Here is a 22,265-nt window from a genome sequence, read left to right as displayed (position 1 = left end):
TGGGTTTTACAACTTAACCACATCCATCCTGCTTTGCACTATATTGTATCACGAAAGTGAAGCTATTTTGTTCATTTAAGATTCTTCCTGTTGCTGTTTCTCTCCACTTTTTGATGTTATGCAACAGATGGCCAATATTTGTTGCAAGTCTTATCCAATTAAACACATCTTACAAAGGGTCATCTGCTAGAAGCTTCAATGTCACTTTCCTTCTCTCAGCACTCACAGAAAACACCCCAAAGTAACAGCCACCTCCCAGGAAATCAACAACAAACTCTGCACTAGACCGATTACAGTCAGAAATCTATTGCCAAAGTAATTTAAACCACTTAAGACAACAAACTCATAGAGAAACCAATTAAAGAATTAAGAAAATTCACCCCTAGCCAATGGGTGGCAGGTTTTTCCCCAGCATGTTTGAAGGGCACATTACTCACTTCCAAGAAGCAGATTAATTTCTTAGGTCTGGTAGTTATGAAAATTACATGGCTGAGTGACTGACACAAGCTACAGCAATTCTTTCCAAATAGCAAAAATGGTATTTATAGGAAATGCCTGTGGGTTCCGAAGTAGGTAATACACACAACAAAACACGAAACCATGGAAACAGGTCATTTAATTACGAATGAATTATTTACATTTGCAGTAGAACTTTCAAAGAAAAATATTTTTCAAAACAAAGAAATAGCTGAGGATGGGAGATCTGCAGTAAGGAAACCAATATGGCAACAGTCAGAGGAATCTCGTCATACAGTCACTGTGACTCTTACAACTTGGGCATGACTTCAGGAAAATTAAACCATTGGTACCCCCCCGGTCTACTAATTCAGCACCATGCACTCGTGTAAAGCCCTGACCGGTTCCCACGTCCTGGCTCCTCGTGCTTTGCCATCTCAAACATTTGCACACTCAAGGCAACACCGCATCGGGAGCCAGAGCTGGCACAGCGATTATTTCTTCAGTCAGGGTTACACGACCACTTTCATTTGACATATGGCACATTACTGTCAAAACCAGCAGTCCTGTCTGCTTGCTTCTATGTATTAACATTTAGGCAGCCAATTTTTTTTTGGCAAGGTTGGATTTTAGCTGGATCCATTCCCTGAGCTAGCTCAATGCACAGAACGTGAATGTTCCCAGAGCACGAAAACGGATACAAGACCTCCGTAGCAGCCTAGACTTATGCTAGATTTATACCAGATAGAGCAGCCGCGTGCTAACGACCTATGCGAATGTCAGAACTCAATCCATCCTGCATGACAAAGTCAATGAACAGAGCTGCTCTCTTCAGGTTGTCTAGATGGTTGACAAAGATATCAAAACATTTTTCAAGCACAGAAAACACTCCAAGAATTCAATCTTTATTTCAGAAGATTCCTCAAAATTAAGCCTAAACTTGAGTTCTTAAAAAACAATGACAGCTATTCTCGTTATGTCGTATGACATATTGTTGTTATTATGTCTTGTTATTACATCATAGGTAGAACCTTGACTGCAAATACACTAGGAACAGTATTCAAGCATTTTCCACTGTATGGTCATGACATATTTGTGCAGTTTTTCTTGGCTCACTGAAGCAGCAATATAAACAGTATTTCTCAGTTTATGTCACACAGAATGAGTAGTTTTCTCATGATGTGGCAAGGTAAATACTATTTTCTATGCCCTACATTTACTAAAAGCAATATATTAGTGTAAGTAATAAGCAAGGCATAAACGTCAGCGACATGCTAGCAGACATTTGTCTGAGAATATTGCTTACTGGAGGACAAGGATTTCAAGCAGCAGTGAGGGACTAGAATTGAGTAAGCCATCACTCAAGTCCAAGAAACCAAAAAGAAGCATTCTACCAGCGCTCTGAGATTGCAACTCCTTTCTGCTGATTGTGAAACACAAAAAGAAAGGGTCGAGTCCAAAAATGATGTAAACTACTTCCTGTTAATACTGCCTTTTCTGATCGTTTTTCTTCACGATTTTACTACATGACATATTAACACTATAAAAGAAATCATAATGGCAACTGAAAAGCTAGATCAGTGCACCTCAAATCCGTAATTTAGGAAAACAACATCCAAAAGTCAAACTCAAGAGTTTCATCTTTCAGTCAAGAGTTTTTAAAAGCACAGACTACTAACAGGAAAAATAAGAAATTGCTCTATTTTTTTTTTTCCATTTGTGTTAAAAAAAAAAATACACAAATACCTCTTGAAAAAAAAAAAATGCTCAAATCACCTTGTTTTGAAATTCTGACATAAATAACCATTTCCCCCACTAACTCAACTGTCCCTCCTCTTATATACAGTGAAAAAAAGCAATCAAGCCTTTTTGTAAGATGTATTTAACATCATCATAAATTAGTCATTTATGAAGTCTCCACAATGCACTCACGGACACCTGGGATGCTGTATTATTTCAAGACCACTAAAAGTACTGGTAGATGAATTAATTTTAAGGAGAAGTTGTTGATAGAGGCATGGTATGAATCACCCCACTAGGTACTTGGGTCAGTTAAAAAGGACACATTTAATTTTTCTTCAGGAAGAAGAAAGTATATGGCAAAAATTAGGTGTCATCAGACTCCCTGCTTAACCCTAGTGCTCTTCTAGCACTTCGGTGAGGCGGGGCAGGGGGAAAACACATAGAAAACCAGCCCCTTGGCCTGGCACCCAGCCCCAGCATGACATCTGGGAGCAGTTAGTCACTAGGTGCGTAGTGCACCAAACACAAAGCTGCATCCTACCGGGCAGCACAGCTTGGCTCTAGGCTGCAGTTGGGTCCCACATTTCTAAATGACGCTGCTGTGGGAGCAGAACTGCCTGCATCCATGCACGCAATGCACAGCCACAAACACAAGAACACGCACCCAGTCCCCGCAAACGTAATGAACAAACAGCACTGCTGAGAGATTTCCATGAGCCCACAGAGAGAAAAGGCACGGATGCTGTAATTAAAGCACTTCAGGGGGACAGGGTTTCCTTGTTGTTCTACCAAGCCTATCCAATGCTGATGGAAAACAGCAAAAACCCAGTGCAGATGACAAAACCTCCAGGTCTGTTAAACAATCCAAAGAGTCTGTGGCAAGTCACCTTGCTTACATAGTTTCCCCAGTGCTACCACGTATGTTTATGCATCTCTTACTTCCCAAGCCAGGCATAAACCAGATACTCAATGCTGCCTCTAAGTCCTAATAGATCAACTTGGCAACTTTTTCTCCTCAGGTCTCAGTTTAGTAGCAAAGATCCTACAGCAAGTTTAGAGCAAGGCTTAAAAAAGCCCCTTTCTCCCTTGCAAGATTCAAATTTTAGACCTCATACTCAATAGCCTGAATAACAGACTTTCACATAATGCAGCTCATTCATTACATCTCACCCACACTTCTTAAATGCTGTTTAATATTTCTGATCATGCACAGTCCATTATTGCAGCCAAAAATGTTTTTTATTTGCAATTATTTTATGCCTTTTAATGCTGCACACTGCAGGGTGTTTAAATCCTTCACAAATTAAGTTAAAAAAATGCAGAAAAACTATGAAAGCAAGATACATATAAGACTGCATGTTCTCCTTGTAAACAATGTGAAACTGTTACAGAAGTGGATGGAAAATAACAAATTCCAAGTAGATTCCAACTGGCGCACAGAGATAAATTCGACATGAATTATTTTGAAGTGCTGTAATGAGTTCCAGGCTCCAAACTTTGAAAAAGTGAATCCCACATACAATAGGATCGTACATCAACACACTGCTTTATAAGAAACCTGATTTTCAGTATTACTGGACAACAACGTGAATTTTCGGTGTGGCAGGAACTTTGCCTTAAAGCTGTTATGGTTAACAAGCAAACGTGCTGTTCATAAATCCAGTGCAGTGTTAAAGTGAGATTAAACTGGGTCTTTGGCATGCGGACAGGAGAGAGGGAGCGAGGATGTGAAGAGGTCACAACACACCGCAGCCAGAGTCTTTCCATAGGAAGTTTCTTTGGGAAATTAGTTTCTTCACTGGTTAGGGTAAAACCATCTCCCTGGACTCAGAGGACAACCCTACAACAGCTCCTTGCCTCTGCAGCAAGAGCTCTCCTCTGACACAGGCCAACCACCACCAACCCATCCCACTCTGGACTAGAGGAAGGAAGGTCAGTCTGTAGCTTCACATCTACCTCCCCCAGGTGTAAAGCAGCATCACTGCTTAAAGAAATGTTTCTGCTGCTGCTCCTCCCTGTCCCTAGGACAGACCCTTCTTTTTGACTTGGAATCCCTCCTGGTCACATCAGGGCTCCCCTGCTGAGGCAGCAAAGCCCCTTCCTGCACAAGCAATGATGGATCTGTGTGTGGGCTCAGCCAGGGAACTGCAGGAAAGCCCTGGCACAGCAACACGACCCTGGCACAGCACCACGACGCCTGCCCAGGAAGGCTCAGCATCTTCTCAACCCAGCTCAGACGGAGGAAAATTCCACTTTCAGGTTCTGTCCCATTTCCCCAGCCATCTGCTACTCCATTATTTTAGCATTACGTAGCACGGAAGCCTAAGACTTTGCTTTGGAATATCAATTGTTAAATTCTAGGGGAAAAAAAATACGGAGCCTGAGTTGCATTAAATGTGATTGGTGAGAACTTGCACGGCTGAGAACCCCATCGATCTATTTGCTCTGCGACTCACTGACTGGATAGAACTCATTAGAAACAGATTTATGAAAGTGACTCAGAATTTGGAACAAATTAAAGATGAGTAACAAAAAAAAGGAACTGAAAAAATGTGTTCTATTCATTTAGAAATGTGCAGTGCTGACAGCACGGACTGAACCAGCTGAAGATACAGCCCCGGTCTCCTGATTTCAAAGCCTTGATATTTGTTTCCTTCTGCACCCTCGCTGCTTTACAGTACAACTGCAGAATAGAGAGGTGGGGTTTGTGTTTTGTTTTTTGTTGCTTGTTTGTTTTCAAAGTTTTCTTCTTCCTTTTCTTGGATGTACTTCTGCTAAGCTAAAGCTAATAGTGATAATACTGCAAGCAATAACAGCAATACCAAATATTAATAGGACCAGGAACTGGGTATCAATTTTCCTACTGCATAATGGAATCTCGTTCTTTTCAAAAGTCTGTTTTACAGAATACAAAAGTTCTTCAGTAAGATACTATTTCAATTGCTTCCAGTTTTTATAAAAATCCTACCAAAATTGAAAACTTCTCCTTTAAGCTACTGCTACATAGCGTAAACTGATACCTCGTGCCCTCCTGTTCGTGGGGGAAAACAAGAGCTCTTATTAACGTCTTCGAAGTACACAAAGTTTTTCCTAGTTTGGCTTTTACATCCATTCACAGAGCCATTAACACAGTAAGTCTATTAACAAATGCAAGGGGTTTCACAAGTTCAATTGTGGTAATTAGTCATTATTTCAGCTTTAAATGACTCTCTGCTCTAAAGAAAGATTATGGCTTTTCTTGCTCTATTACCCAATTGGCATTTAAGTCAATCTGCTAAAAATGTATCTGCCTCAATGGAAGCTGAAAATAACCCATTAAAGGAATATGCAAATCTGAGCTTTTTTCCCTTCTTAATACTTTAATCTAATAAGAACATATTATATTACTAAGAAATTCTGGTTGAATCCGTTATTCAGCTCTCCTTAGTTCTTTCATAATTCCACTTCTGCTGTCATGAATAAGGCAAAAATATTAAGCTACTTTCACGGCAAGATGTTTATAATGACTTCAGGTTATAACACAGGTTGCAGAAAACATTCATCCCAGCTCACATTCATAGCATTTAGCACATGGAAGAAAGTACTTCCACAGCACACGACCCACTCAACCCCTTATTTCAAAGCAGATGAGGACACGTCTGTAGAAAGTAGCACCAAAAATGTACTATTCCCAAGATCCCAGCTGAAATGATGGATTGTGGTCTTCTGAAATAAGAGTGTCTGCTGTGCTTTTGGTCCCTTCAAATGTGCAGGGACACAAAATGTAAGCTGACCTCTCCTGCCCGAACAAATACGGCACCGGGAATTCAGCAGATCGGGTACTGAAAGCAGCCAATGCTTGGCATGAAAACATCTACCCCTTTCAAAACACTGACATAGACCCAAAATACAGCTCTTTACACTTCACAGCATTTATGAATTCCTTAGTCATTCAATGCAAGCCAAAAATTAGAAATTTTAAATATTAATGTGATAGCTTAACTTTCTAAGAGTCTCTCCCTCGCATTAACTATCTGAAAGTTTTGGAGCAAGACGCAGCCCAAGCCAGCAGAGCTTCCATTACACTGGTGGTGTTTCAGGACCACAGCACACGCCGTTCTGCCTTACAGTGATGCCTATTTTAGCTCATTTTCAGGAGCTTTTGTACAGTACAAGTCAGTCTCCTGTGCTTTATGCTGGCCTCTTCTTTTCAGGACCTTACATGCGAGGCTTTGTTAAATGGTTTTTAAAAACTACCTGTGGTAAAAGAAGAAAAGAAACTAAACCCCATACCATCCTTTTAATGTGGAAAATGATTTCTACTTCAGGATAGTTGTTTGATACAAGAATTATTAAAACCCCAGCATACTCAAATGGCTTTCAGCCTTTTCAGAGCACAACTCTCCTCTCAGGCATACGGTGTCCATTTAAATTCCACTTCCAGTAATGCTGTACGTATTTATCATTCTGTTTGAGAGGAATTTACAATAAAATCTGTTTTGCTTTAAGAGAAAAGAGCATTTCTGTTCACACGAGGGCTTACATTGAGGTTAACACCCTCCTGGCTTCCTCCAAATACTGTCAGCAGAGCTGTCCCTTTGAAGCTCAGGGACGCTGCCAGTACAGCACAAACCCAGCTCTTCACTTGCTTTTGCTGGGTGAGGCATCACTTGGTTTTATTCTTCGTTTACAGCTGATTTTGATCCGTAAATAAGAAAAAGTCATCTTTTTTTCCTGACTAAAGCATTATGATTCACCAAGTTGCAGTGGGAGGGGGAATTGCATTGGGTTTCCTGATTATCACAGGTTTATAAATGCACATCAGTGGATTTATCTCACCTACATGTTTAGGCACTCATAGAGTTCAGAGCTGTTTGAGCTCCTTGCTTGGAGGGAAGCAGGCACTACACTTTGAAAAGAAGTGTTTTATCACATCCTGGTGTAAATGCCTGCATCACGTGGACAGGTGTCCTCTTAGAAAAGATGGGCTCTATTGAGAAAATGCTTTAGGATGAGACTAATCACATCTGAGGAGAGCTCATTTCTCCACGCAGGCTGTAAAAGGATTCACTGCATCTCTCAGTTTCAAATTTACAGCGTTGGCATTTAGATATGAGTGGATTAAGCTCATCCTATATGTTGGATGAAGTAAAATAAGGTTTAAATTGATAGCATAATCTGTATATGCATTGTGCTCAGAGCCAGCTACTGCTGCCTGGCTGGAGCTGGCCTGTCTGAGCACGCTGCTTCAAATAATGAGAATTCCCTGTGCTAGTGTGACCGAAGGAGAGCTAATGCACTGCCTCGTGCCTTTTGCTTCCCATTAGTAGGACACTTACTGAAGATTTCCTTCCTAGGGATTTCAGGTTAAAAACTGTTATATCTTTATTCTTGTCTCTAAGTGTTGCCTTCCTTCTACACAGTGAGTGGTTAGGCATTTAATCACGTCAACTTACATCTCACTGCATATGCAGGAAATGTAGCAAAAAGCTCATTTAGGGCCAAGCAGCGTGTGTGCAAGGACTGTCAGACCTAAGTCCTCTGTAAGTAGAGCACACCGACTTTCATCTTTTTCAGTTCATTCCTTCCCTTTTTGGACCAATTTCTGGACATATTATGCAAACTGAAAGAGTAGATGCAAATTCCCTAGCGGCTATTAGCATGTCTAGACTCATTCATTGACCTAGAAGATGTCTTAATTGCCTCTTTTCTATCTGATAGGAAAAATATGCTCTAATTTTTCCAGGCTGCAGTCTTTTATAAGTTTTCTAACCAAAATTGAAATAACTGAATTTCATGGAAAAGCAAGTTCCTTGAGACCCAGAATGTGGAGCATTTATCACATATTTAACATGATCTACAAGAAACCTCTGTTCATTTAAATGCTTGTTTTCAGGATTTATTTTTTTTTTTTTGTCTCTTTGCTACTAGACAAGGTAGTGGCTGTATCTATGAATCTTACTAGTTTTTACAACATACTAATAAGCTAAATAGTGCTATTTACAGGTATGTTTTTTAATCAGCATTGAACATTTACATGGTCTTTATTTTAACAGTTATGTTTTGTGGAAAAGGATGTTTGATAATTTTCAGATGAGTCCAACTTTACAAACGTTATCTGTGACACAACCAACTGCACTCTCACGCCATGTCTGGACTAGAAAAGACAACAGGAAAATAAAATGGAGCCAGAGACTGTGGTATAACTTCTGTGGGTATTGTTTTTCAAGGGGACAATTAACATATTTTCCTTCTGCACAGTTTGCCAAATGCCTAAATGTAGCCAGCCACCACATGGATTAACAATGAAATTGTTAGATTAACTGGTACAGAATTTGAATCTCAAGGTGAAAATCTGTGTTCACATCAAAGGTCTTCATTAGTAGCAAGGAACCTGACTCTCAAATGAAGCAACACATTCGGCAGATGCAACATTTTGTGATTTTAAGATTAAAAGAGCCTAAGAAGCTTTTGGACCGTGCATTGCATCAAATTTACACTGCTGCGTCAGTGAGCACTAAAAGCCAAAAAGTATTAGCAGATTTAAGTGAGGATGCATTTCACTGATTGCTTCCTGTTAATGAAATTTTGTTTTAATCATTTAAACTGTTAATGTATTTTTTTGTATCAAGAACTTTATAAAAATTATAGCATACACTGTATATCATGTGTCATTTACAAGATAGTTTTAGCTCTAGGGAATCTCCACAGTTTGAATAATAGGTTTTTATACAAAAGGGATCAACAGTTTGTAATGTTAGCTTCTTTTATTCCAATCCCCTCTCTACATGTATGTAATGCCTAATGGAAGCAGTAATTAAAGCTCATTTTTAAAGGTCCCCCAGGTTTCCAAACTAAAGCAGAGCATGAGGACTTTACTAACACAGAGCCTGGGCAACACAGGCAAGAAGCATCCTGATTATCCAGCACTGACAGACAGCTCATCTCTATTAGGGTGGCTCACCTCGATTTAGGGTGCAGCCATTCACAGCAGTTGGTGTTCTCCCTCTGTGCTTCCTCCGTGGGAGCACAGTGACTTTGCTGCCAGAATATTCTTCGGATCTTTGATCCATTGAAGACACTTTAGGATTTTATGAGCCCGTTCTAGTACACATGCACACGGAAAACACAACAAAATATCCCAAATCCACATTATAACGAAAACTTGAAGAAAGCCACGCTATGTAGAACAGAATATTTGTTCCTTTACTCCATACACATAACACATTTTCCCATCCTTTCAGCTACTATTTTTATTCTGCTCAAAACAAGGCTGTCTTCAAGGACAACGCGTTCATTCAAAGTATGAACATCTCATTCACGGCCTTTGACAGCCCGATAAAGAATTTTACTGCAGAACATACAGTTGGGTATTTTCCTCCACCAGACTCCCATCGTGAATAATACTCTTTCAGACTAGTTTAAGCACTTTCCTGGAAAAGAATAATGACTACAATCCTTTGGCTCCTCATGCTTGTATTTTTCCCTTACCATCTTCTCAAGAATGTATTCATTTCTAAGGCAGCAAATCCTTTTTTTGGTGTGGCTGATCACAACTCCTTTCACATCAGGGAATCCACAGCAGGATTACACCAGAGGAGTCTCTCTCTAGGAGTATATCTATACTGCTTGGGTACTTTGCTAAGCTGCTGAATGGTGTCTGGCTTCCTAAACTGAATCCTGAAGCTAGGATTTACTTTGACCTACAGTTTGTGCTTTAATAATTAAATCCTAGAAATGATTCCAGGAAAATATAAATAGAAAAAGTCTGCATCTGAAACACAGGAAGGCTTCCCTGTAGTTTCCGAAGCAGTTGATGTGTACAGGTTTAGCGTGCCAGCCCAGATCCTGTCAGGCAAGAGGTCTCAGCACGGAGCCTGCTGGCAGCTGCATCCTGCTGGGGCACGGAGCTGGCACCCGCTCCAGACGGGGACAGGGGGTGCTGCGGCCAGTATTTAGGTACCACACAGCAAAGATGTTCTCAAGGGATTCCGCTGAAACACATCAAGTGTGTTGGTATTGGTCTAAATAAGATTTTATTTTAAAATACTTAAAGTGTTTGTACAGAACAATCATTGTGACAGCACACATTTTGAAGAAATGCATGCAACACAGACTTTTTTTAATACCGTTACATGAATTGCTAATTTTAATTTGTCCCCTTTTTAACTCGACTCTGATTTCCAGTAGAAATTGTTAAATCAACATTTTGTATTATTGTTAAGCACCGTACTAAATATTTTCTAGTAATAGACTTGTTCTAAACTTCATTCTGAAGAGGCTGTACTACAAATCTGAAATGACTGGAGTGGGAAGGAACTGAAGAATTTGATATTACTATTCCTATCAAAAGCTTTCTATTTTAAGAAATATTTTTGTTATTTGTAGTTGAATTACGAGTCCTTCACCATTATAAAGTATTCTGAATAACATTTCTACCATAACTTTGACTGTGGGGTAATGAAACCTTAATTAGGAATTCTGTATATTGAATTCTGTGCTCCACAGAAACTTCAAGTTTCATTCCTTAGGTGGAATTAACTTCTTATTAGAAAAAGGAAGACGCTAGCATAGAAATGAAAGGAAAATGATGAGTTTAATAAGAGAAGAAGGATCTGCAAAGGGATCAGAATAGCTGAAGGATTTGAGGGCTGGGATGTCTTTCAGCACTGGGGAGAAGAGGCTGAGATGACTCTCGTGATTTCTCCCCTTCCAACAACACACAAACCACTTCTGTGATTCATACAGAACACAGACCATCATTAATGGTTTTACTGAGGGAGATTAAGCATTTTCTTAACTTCCCTTAATGATGACTGCCACAAAGTCATCATTAAAGGAAGTTAATAAGATGTTTCTAAAATATAAGTGAATGTTGTTAGGTATGGGGATGAAACTACTTTTACCACTTCAAACCGATGAAAGACCCCAACAGTTTAACACTCACTTATTCCATTCCAGAAGACTACGCATGCAGCTTTAATTTAATAATGCTTAAAGAAGCATTTGAAACAAGGACGTGAAGCAATGGCCACGTTACACTGAGCTGAGCAGACAGCTTCCAGCGGTGTGCCATTTTCATCAAGACTTCAGTCCCAGACGCGAAGCTGCTGTGACAGGTATGACCACAGAGGACAAATAAAAGCTTCTCGCACTGGAAGCCCCTTGTATGAAAAATGCCTTGAAGCAAATTGGAGGAGCTACATAAAGTGGGCTTGTTTTCTTTAGTGATTCAGAATTTCAGACTTATACTAACAAGATATTAAATGCCCCTTTTTTATTGTGCATATTGTAATACTTTGCAGAAGTAATAATCAGATGTTCTTAAATAGCAGAGGCACATTTTTGGATTAAGACTCTTCTTATGTAGCCCCCCAGAAAACTTTGTCAGTTTTCTGTTTCTTGTGGACTATACTTGGAAACAAATCACTTCAACTGCTACACCTTTTTTTTTTTTTTTTTTTACTGTCACTACAATCAAGCAAAATCAAAATGATGCAAGCTGACTGCATCACTGCTTCTTCATCTTGAGGAACATGCTGGTTTAGATATTTTTATTTACTTCTGTACTTGGCTCTCTGGCTGTATTGCACTCTAGTTCCTCAGGCTATCAGTAATCCCCTTATTGTTTCAAAAAAAAAAAAAAAAGAAAAAAAAGAGGCATTTACTGTGGATTTTGATGCAGTTATTGAGGATAGGGTCCCAGGGGTGGTGATCATGTCTAACTTTTAAAATGAAATAATACTGGTGGAATGCAGCACATGGCAGTCCCAAGATGGATGCTATAATACCATACACTACCATAATAATTCTTTCATTTTTTTTAATCATTTGATAATCTGTGTGCCATCTTTCATCTTCATGTTTTTCTAAATACAGGTCGAGACCTGCTAATACTGACTTTTAATACCTTTGGAGATCTGAAGGCTAACAGTACTGTGCAGCTGTGGCATGGGGCAAGAAATAGGCAAATTTATTTCTGACACTTGCAGAAATGCTTGAGTATGAACATGCAGTAGTTAAAATTGGAATCAAATTAATGCAAGTGTTTCTGAAAATGTGGAAGACCAAGTACAAATACTTAGATTCTTGCAGCAAGCTTTTTCTATATTGGATTTAAAGCTTAAACACGTGTTTTAGTATCAGATTATCATAATTTAGGAAATATGTGGACATACGGTGAGATGCACCATTACATTGTAGTATCTGCATGTTTCCCAAAGTACATTTAATTGCATGGTAACTTCCAAATTATTATTTTTTTTTAATATTTTTTTCCTTATTGGAAATACATATTTAAGAATTAAAGTATAATCCTAATGGCTTATTATTGAGTTGTAGAAGCTAACTTTAAGACTCTTAATGTTTCAGCTCAGCATTTCTAAGGACCCTTGTTTTCTTACTGTTTGTGCATTTACAGATTAATGTTTGAATCAAAGGCCTTCAGAAGTTGCTAGGTGACTGAACTGGAAAAGTCTAACCAAATAAGAAAAGCACTTCTTGAAGATGAACTGAAAAGGGAAGCAAACACTATTTGTTCACCTCATTGCTGCCTTAGCATGAATAAAGAGAGCTTCAGAACTAAACCATAAGCATTTACTTGGAAAATAAATACCTTCTTTCTTCTTCTTATTTGGCATAGCCCTAGAAGGACCTACTAAACAGCAAAGCATAGTATTATGAATTTGAGAACTTACACCTATGGAAGTTAGCTTATAAAAAAAATTTTCAAAATTACGCTGTTCTGAAAAAACTCTCTTGCTGTTACTCTTCTACATATAACTTGAGTGTGAGCTCAAGCATACCATTTTCAGCACATATTTGCCTTTAAAATCCTGGCTAAACTGGGTTATTATGGAAATCGAGACAGACACATTTGCGGAATATAGGTCTGAGAAACAAACCAGGGAGAAGTATCAGGAAGAATGTCATCCCTGGAAGGCCACCAGCAGCACTGCACACGAGCAGGGTACACGGCAGGGGTTGCCCACGCCAGCTTTAGTTAGCAGACTCATTAGGACACAGATGGACCAGAAGCATGAAGATAATTTCCAGGTCTTTCCATGAGATGATGCACAAGCCACGTAATACACTGCTCTACCATGCCAGGGTACAGAACCCTGACGGGGTAAAATAAAAGTGGTAGCAGCTTAGCTAAGAGTGTGGTTGTACATGCAGAACCAACGTTGCATGGTCCCTACCTGTAATTCCATCCATACAAGAAATGCTTTTGGCCTGTTTCTAGGAAACTTAAACCACAAATTTCTCTCTCTCAAAACAAAACAAAAAACAGTAGTCCAGACAAACAATTTTAGCTGCAGATAAACCTGAAACGTTTGTCTTGTTCTTAAAACATTAAGATTTACAAAATGTTGTTAGATTAAAATAGCATTTTTTATCCTTAAGATATTAATTGTGATTTCAACCAAAGATGAGGTTCAAAAAACACACTGACAATTTTTTACTTACACTAAAACTTGAAACACCATTCTGAAATAATAAGAGTTTCCCCACAAGAATACGCTTCTAATGTTTGTGAGATTTAACCTTTTTTCCTGAATTGCCTTTGTTGTCATGCCATCCTTTGTTTCCAAGGTAGCAGGAGCAAACAGGAACGTGTACTGAGCCAGTCTTGGGTGTTTTGTATGGACTCACGTTATTCCTCTAACTTCAATCTGTTCTTTTGTGCAAAAATGCCAGAGCCGAGTTCATACAAAACCGGCACACAAGAGTCTCTTCAGATGGTAAGGGAGTTTATTTCAGCCAGTCCTAGCTGATATTAAAACCAAAGTCACTGAATCAGAGAAATAAAACCGCAGTAGAAGGAGTCACAGAACCAATGGCTCAAAATTTATAGAGAATAACATTGTGGGAAGTTCCATATGGGAAAGCACTCACATTCTTCTGTGTTCAGCTCCTTCAGCAGCGATGGCCCTATAAATGCAACTCACTGCATGAATCCCACCACTTCCGCCAATATCCCAAGACATTCACCGTAACTGAATTCTCCTTACTGGCAGAATATCTGCTGATTCCTGCCAGCTTTGAACAACCAACCCACTATCTCTACATATGACAAAGAAAACTGAGGCAAACATTCAAATCTGACAGCTTGCTGGAGAAGGGTAGAGGAAATCAATTAAAAGAGAGAGGCAAATATCTTCTCCTCCTCCTCTCCTATCATTCAGAAGAGCCACGATGCACTGTACGTTGAGGCAACAGCCACGTTGAGTCATCTGGCACCAAAAAGCAAGGCCGAAAGGTTACTGCAAACACCCCTCCTGACCCTGCCTCGATAGATGACTTTCAGCAAAAACAAAATGTTAATGCAGCACTAATTTGTCTGCCAACAGTGCTCAGTTCTTTTGCAACCGGGACTTAGAATATCTTCTGTAGGGAGGCAAGTAACTGGTTTGCAAGCATAGAGTTACTCTGTTTTACTCTGAGGTCCTTGTACAAGTTTTAACTTATCTTGTAAAAAAAAAAAAAAAAAAGCGTTCAAAAACTCTACAGCCAGCTAAGCAGTGCAAAGACAGCACTAAGTACTTTATATTTTTGCATATAGACATTAGCCTTTCCACACACACAAAAAAAAATAAAAAATAAAAGAAAAAGAAAAGCAAAATCAACACTCATTTAGCTTATCAGTTCTGAAACCAAAAAGAAAAGGCATGATCAGGAAGAGGAGGAAGGAGAAAAAAACGCTGACTTCTGCGCACCACGTTGATGAGAAAAGCATTTCCCAATCCAGGCCTTTGTGCAGAACCACGGATGTGGTACACGGCACTCTCTAGGAAGTGTGCTCACTTCCACGCATCTGACAAATACAAGAGTATTTAATCCAAAGAGGCTTACATGGAACAATGTAATTTGATCCGTTTCTGGAAACCAAATTCTTCAGAAAAGGAAGCTTAAGAGCAGCTGAACATCTTCTCCATTCCCAGGTCCAATTACAAAGCCGCCCTTCGCTGCTTTTAAAACTCTTCTCCATTTGTCTAACTGAATTTGTTTACTTTCCTGTGTCACGCCCCTTATATGACACCATGTTCATCTTCCCTACGACATCCCCTCTGTTGGGAAATTACTGCCTTTCTTCAGATTTCCATAGTGAACTGTCTCAGATTCACTTTGCTTTCAAAACAAAGTTTCAAATGCTTCTCAACTCCTTTTTTAACTCTCTAATTAGTTGTGTAACTGAATGTTTTTATTCATAAAGTTTTCTTGTAGTAATTTCTTCTGTATTTAACTGTGAAAACAACTTGACATACAGCTTGAAAGACACCATGCAAAATTAAATTATTGTGTGTAATGAGTTATTGCCTTTGAATTTCATTAGATAGAAATGTTATTAAAAATAACCAAGTTTTCCACGCATGTTTAGTATTTACCTAATTTCATTGTGGATGTGGTTTTAAAGAATTATACAGGCTGAACTGATAATCACAATACCACATTCAGTTTGTGTTGCCTCAGAAAACAGAATCCGTCAACACCAGACAAAGCTGATTCAGACGGAAGCAGAACGTTAATTTTGTGTTGCATTAATATGCACAATCCCCAAAGCACTCGCTTTACTTAATATTAATTAGAAAACATTATGTAAGTCTGTTTAAAATATTCAAATCGAGTTTTGTTACATTTTTATTTAGAGCTAGAACATATGATCAGCTTAGCTTCACCAAACTACCTAATTAGCCATCTGCTTCTTGAAATTTTGTTAAATATGTATTATATAGTTTTAACAAAAGGGTATTTTATCATCTCGTGTATTCTTCTCTAATCATACTAAAGCACATGACCAATGAAGTCTTCTCTGTTACACAGAAACATACCCCAAAGGAAAGAGACTGCCCTTCTTGGATCCATCAACGCCATGGGACATGAACACAGCTATTGGGAAACCAGGCAAGAATACCTCAAACAACTTGCAGCAACTTTTTTTGAAAGCCAGGAAGGAATATTAACCAGCTACGAAACACCACCACCACCACAAAAACATGCAAACAAACAAAAAATACACAAAAAATTCCACCAAACAAGAAATCAAAGAAAAAAACAAAAACACACAACTCTCACACAAACCCAACCCATAGTCTTTTGCTCAATAAAAATGTCCATATCATGTTCTACTGCTTTCACTTAATCCTTCACTCCATGATGACACTCATCCGTTTATTTCTTCCAACTCTCTCCTCAATACATAAGGACCCATATGGACCTAGAGCACTCAGAACACCAAATTTTGAAAAATGTGTACTGCCAGAGGTAATGCATTAAGAATGACGAAGAGCAACAAGAGGTTACCTTGCCTCCTTCCCACAGGTTTTTAAAGCTGTGTTGGACACAGCTTGAGACCCCCTTACAGCTGTAGGCTCAGGACTGCACACAGAACCAAGAAAGTCGTTCACGTGCTGGCACTACTCCCTCTGTCCACCCTGGGCTGACCAGAACCCAAAACACATGCAGCTGGTTAAGCATACAGCCAGTGGACAGAAAGGAACAACAAAGCACTCTGGCTAAATGTCATCAAACAATATAAGAATTTAAGTAGCTTCTTCAACAGACCCCTCCTTCTCTTTTACAAGTAGCAATATTCCAAGGAGCAAAAGACTTACCTGAAAGCTGCACTTTCTCTTTCCATTTTGCTGCTTTACTGATCTCTTTAACCAGCAAAGGACCGTGAGAGCTAAGCTAAACCAGCACAACAATCCTAATGCTATTAAGCGGGCAATCCAATTAAGCCATTTCCAAGTAGTGTTTGTCATTAAAGAGAGCTGTAAGTGAACAGCAAGCATGTCCATATCTGAAAATCAGTAATGTGAGTTGTCTAGAAACAGCCCTGCCAGGGCTTGGAGCTCAATCTAATACAAATCAAGAGCATATAGTTTCAGGCCATTTGTATTTTTAATGTCGAGAAGCATTTGTACTCCATGCTAAATAACCTTTTTCTTGACTTATGCAAAACAGTTTGGTCACAATCATTACACAGTAAAAATGTGCTGACAAACAAGCACACAACTTGTCTTGCCAAAATTCTACCCGCATGTCAATGCCAAAGAATGTTACCCTCCAACGAGCCTCAATCCAAGTCCAACTCCAGTTACGTTCCCAGTCCTCACACAGATCACAGATTACTCTGCTCCTTAAGAACACTGTTTTTCTCTGATAGTTTCAAAAATGAAACCAGAAGATGTAGGCTCTCTGAGCTGCTAACCTGAAAGTGGATGGAATGGGTGTCATTGCAGAGGACTGCAGAAGCCACACGGTTTGCATCGAGAGCTGCTAGTGTGTAATAAAATGGAAAGGGAGGAACGGGAAGAAGATGCATGCATATGTGCAGAAAGTCATCTACCAAGCAACAGGATAACCATTTCTTCCCTAACAATTAATCCTCTAAAGGTTGTCCTGAATGGACTAAAAAGCGATCAATCAGCACCAAGTGTAAGTATTCACAGATTGCTCATAGGATGGCTAATACATTCTTGCTCATTTCATCTTTGTGAAATTCAATTAAATATTAATATTAATTAATAAGGATTGATAACAATTACATCCCTATAAATATTTAATTAGTGGAGTGAAAGGCCAGAATTTCCTGAACCATGTTGCACAAAATCCTGCTGGACACAGCATCACCACTGCTTCCCCACACAGGGACGGCAAACAATTGCTGCTCACCTCCAACAACAAAAAAAGCTAGGAATGGGAAAGATGATGACACTGCACTAACTGGAGTTCTTTAGCTGAAAATCTGGCCATATAAGCATGTCATATCATGCACAATGGCAGTAAGAATGGCCATCAGCCATTTCACCGCACAGAGTCATAGAACAGCTTGGGTTGGGAGGGACCTTAAAGATCTCCCGGTTCCAACCCCCCTGCCATGGGCAGGGACAAAATGCCATCTTGATTTTTAAGTCAGCTCAATACTTAAAGGTAATTTCTGCAGCTATACACACATTTCTTTCCAATAAAAGTTTAGAAACTTAAAGAAAACAGGAAAGATTAATTTCATTCTCTTAAGGAAAGATTCTGGGGTATATTTTATTTTCAAATAAATAAGCATAGTTTTTTTAATACAAAGACAAAAAATACATACATATTAAGTACCTCAAACCTAGAAAATAACAGTTTATTTACTTATTTCTATTAATTTCAGCTGCAATGTATTGCTTTTGGTTTCTCTTCTCAAGAGAAGAAAGGAATGTGCATCTAGTTCCATGGAAAAATATATTTTGCAAATACAATGTGTACTATTTCAGACATCAAAAGTCCCAGCTGACATTACACAGTACAAAAGTCAGAGAAGAATGGTAGAAATCCAGGTATTCAGAAAAGATACAAGAGAGGGGAGAACAAGTGAATTTATCTGAGTCTTGATGTGTTTCCAAGAAAGAAACAAAGTTGATCTTGTGCTCACATCACATCTGAAAATTCTCCTGTTTCTCAGAAGCAAAGAAGATGACTGAGTATTGTTTTAATCATAAGCCGGTGTTTTCAGTGGATCCACCAAAGATAGTGTCTCAACTGAGCATTTTGGACCAAAATATTGAGCCGTGAGTCATCTGACTTACAAAGCCAGCTCCTTTGTCTTCTCTAACTCATGCACTGCAAGAGAGAAATTATAACATCAAATGTAAGGACTTTTGCACCCTAGAATGGCAAGACTGAAATTTAGCGTATGAGTAAACAGCTGAAAGGGAATGCTTTTGTAACACACTGCAAGAAATGCTGCATATAAAAGCACTTTTGAGAAATATGGGCGAGTCTGCAAAAGCAGCTTACAGAGCTCAGGCAGTCCGTACTCCCAGCCAAACGGCAGCCTGCTTCTCCGGCCGAGCTCAGCACACCGGCGCGACATTTTAGGTTCAACTTCATGGAAAACAATGATAGTTACTGTAGAAATAAACTCTACCAACACACTTCTTCAGGGGTATAATACAGAAAGACTACAGATTTATGAAATCTGTTGCCTAAATTTTTTGGATAATGAAATTCTCAGGATAAACCAGGAGTTTATTTTTATACCAGTTCCGACAATTTTTGACAGTCTGCTTACATTATCTCCTAAAAATATTTTCTTTCATATAAAAAGCATACATTTCTAGTTGGACCCTACTGCTTACTTTGTTAGAAATAAGCAACCAAAGGATAATAATGTTCTTCTCAACAGCCCAGTAAAATTCAGTCACTAGGCCAACATCAAAAAGCCTCACCAACTCCTGATGTCCCCTGAGATGAACAAGGCAACAAAAGCCCAGGGTGGCAGGGGCGACACGTGGCCACATAGCTCAGAACAGTGTCACATCACTGTTTAAGCTCAAAGAAAGTGACAGCTCAGTGACACGCAAGATGAAGCAAAAAGCCAGAAGAGTTTATAAGCAAACATATTACAACGTTATTTAATCAAGCAGACCATTCCTGATTTCTGCAAGAGTGCTACTGAAAACAAAAAAAAATCATAATTTAGTTCAAAGAGCAATAAAATAGTAAAAATACTATAATTAAAAAAAAGGGAAAACACCAGGTAAAGTAAACAGAAAGAATACAAAGAATTCAAATTGACTTTATAGGTGGTTGCTTGATGATATACCCAGGGCTGCAGAGGCGATAAAGATCCCAGCCATGCACCCCAGCCACCTCCTCATGCAAACGATTTCCTCAGGACCAGGCCCTGCATTTTTGCATAGCACCCAGGGACACGAGCAGACCATGGCCCCAAAGTACGAGAGCTTCTGCCACATTACAGAGCAGCAGCACCGCACAGCTCACATCCTGGTGCCAGCATAGACGCCTGCGGTCAGCCCAGTTTGAGTGAATGGGAAGCACTGGGACCAGACTGGGTGGTGGCTGGCAGCCAAGTACATCAGGCAGCCTCTAGTATACACAAGCTTCAACTAGGGAAATTTCCAAAAAAAAATTAGGAAAAAGACTTTCATGCAAGGGAGGTCAGCCTCTAGAACAAAAGGTCTGTGCTGGCCAGAGGAGAAGAAATCCTGGTCCCTGGGGATGTCCTAAACCCAAGGGCTATGCCCTGAGCAAGCTGACCAAACTTCAAAGCTGGATCCAAGCCCAAGGATGGCCCTGCTTCAAGCAGGGGGCCACGAGAAAGGACTTGCAGAGGTCTCCTCCAGCTCTGCTCATTCTGGGTGCCCACTTTCCATCACAGTTTCATGGAAAAGTGAAAGCTGGGGGTGGAGGGGGGGAACAGTTTACTCTCAAACTACTCCACAGCTTTAAAGTCAAGTGATTCAAAAGGTCAGATTATTAGTTGGGGAGAGGAAAGAAATGTCAAGTTCTACTTTCATTACCGCCCACCGTAACTTCACAGTTGACTGATATTCACAAAGAATATGAAGACTCAGATAAAAGCTTCATCTTGAGCTGCTGCTGCCTGTACTACTTGCTTACCTATTAATTAGAGAAGATAGTAATAGCACAATAACACAGTTCAGTTGTATTCTTACATCTCATTCACTGCCTCCCCTTTTTCCCTGTCTTTGAGGAAGGTACACATTACTAACCCACTTCTTGTAAAGCTCAGGGAAGCTGTGTTATCTCTGGAATTAGAGCCGTTCGTTATTCCATTTCAAGCCGCAATACTGAATTTATCAAGCATTCAACTTTTTTTTTTTAATGCACTTACTATTAAACATATTACTGGCATTTATTAGCATTGCTGACGTACCACAGAATGTCTAAAAACATCAGAAAATTGGTGCTTTGATAGCACGGACAGACGATGCTGCTGCAGCTGGCTCTGGCTCCGTGGGATGCCCCGAGCCTCACAGGCACCCACTGCACGTTGGCCTCAGCTCGGCCTTTTTAATTTCTGTTGTTAGGGAATACCAGGGTAACATGCCACCCATAAGCCTTGGGATTAATCTGCTATAAACCCATAAGCTGCTATAAACAGTCACACACTCAGCACATATAAGAACTGCCAAAACTTCACGGTAAAAATACCCCCGTAGCACGGTCGCTCCGGTTCGAGCAACCCAGGATGGCAATTTCTTTTCTGAGTGATGACAAAAAGAGTCTGTGGAAAGCCACCGCAAAGATGCTGTAACATCAGCCGTATGGCAACAGCCAGCTGAGGCATTTATTCTCGGACCACATTGATTTTTATGCATTAAAACAAATACTTGCCTAACATTCAGAAAAAATGTCAGCGCACGTTACTTCCTGTATTGCTGACATTTCAGCTAAGCAGGGCATGGCTTGACATAGTTTTCTAAGGCTGAAAGCACCATAATTGCGCTGGGTGTTTTTTAACCATGTTTTACATTACCTTCACCACAACATTTACATTTAAGAGATGTTACAAGATGCAAATATATGCAGTCATAATTCAGGCACGGCAAACTACAAAAACATTCATGAAACAGTAAAACTGCCTGGTGTACCCATAAGGGGATACAACATATTCTTGTCAAGAGAAGTAATTTAAAAACAAAGGGAAAAAAACAGCAATTATTTTCTTTTAAAACAAATGCAAAAACTGCTTGCAATTAAATAATAATAACAGAAAAAGAGTACACGAAAACACTTTCCTGCACCTATGTCTTCAAAACAAGGTCTTAATTGTGCTATATAAAAACTACATTAGGGCACTTTAATACATATGAACATTGTATATATTGCTGTAATTATTTGTGGTGACTCTGCTAGGGAGGAGCCTGAGCAAAATACACCTTAGGACATATTTAGATGACTGCAGCTCACTAAACAAAACCAAACTTGCCTTTAAGCTACCACACTTAGGTAGCACAAATTTTTTTCTGCAGGAGAAGATAGCTTAGTGTGAATTGCCACACCTATGCGAGAGGCTACACAACCTGTGGATGAGGAGCTGCACCCTGTCACATCACTGCCAGCAGTGCCTTATAGCCTGGGCACCTCCACAGTTGGCCATGCATCTTCTGCAGCGCACAGAGCACTGCCTCCAATTACTCTCCCCAGTTCCTTGGAAGAGCTGAACTTTTCCTACGTAAATCCATTTGCTGGGTCACAGGCACCACGTCCAGTATCTTGCAGATTCGAGATCAGGACCAGCTATTCCACAGCTCAGAGGCTGTGTAATGGGA

At 39.6% G+C, this 22,265-nt stretch overlaps 1 protein-coding gene and 1 long non-coding RNA gene across 4 annotated transcripts in view; one reads left to right on the top strand and one right to left on the bottom strand.

Annotated features, from left to right (window-relative positions):
* The window catches only part of PRKCA (protein kinase C alpha), a 169,336-nt gene that overhangs the window by 104,849 nt on the left and 42,222 nt on the right, over window positions 1-22,265 (bottom strand). The gene's annotated exons all lie outside the window — the stretch shown is intronic.
* Window positions 3,875-15,504, top strand: LOC119713216 (uncharacterized). Its single transcript, XR_005260145.2, has 3 exons — window positions 3,875-4,897; window positions 11,140-11,297; window positions 12,599-15,504. It is a non-coding gene; the product is annotated as an uncharacterized lncRNA (long non-coding RNA).

Source organism: Anas platyrhynchos, chromosome 19 (genome assembly GCF_047663525.1).
Source record: "Anas platyrhynchos isolate ZD024472 breed Pekin duck chromosome 19, IASCAAS_PekinDuck_T2T, whole genome shotgun sequence".
Taxonomy (NCBI): Eukaryota; Metazoa; Chordata; class Aves; order Anseriformes; family Anatidae; genus Anas; species Anas platyrhynchos.
Note: the sequence above shows the minus strand (reverse complement) of the source record. Positions and strands in the feature narration are given on the sequence as shown.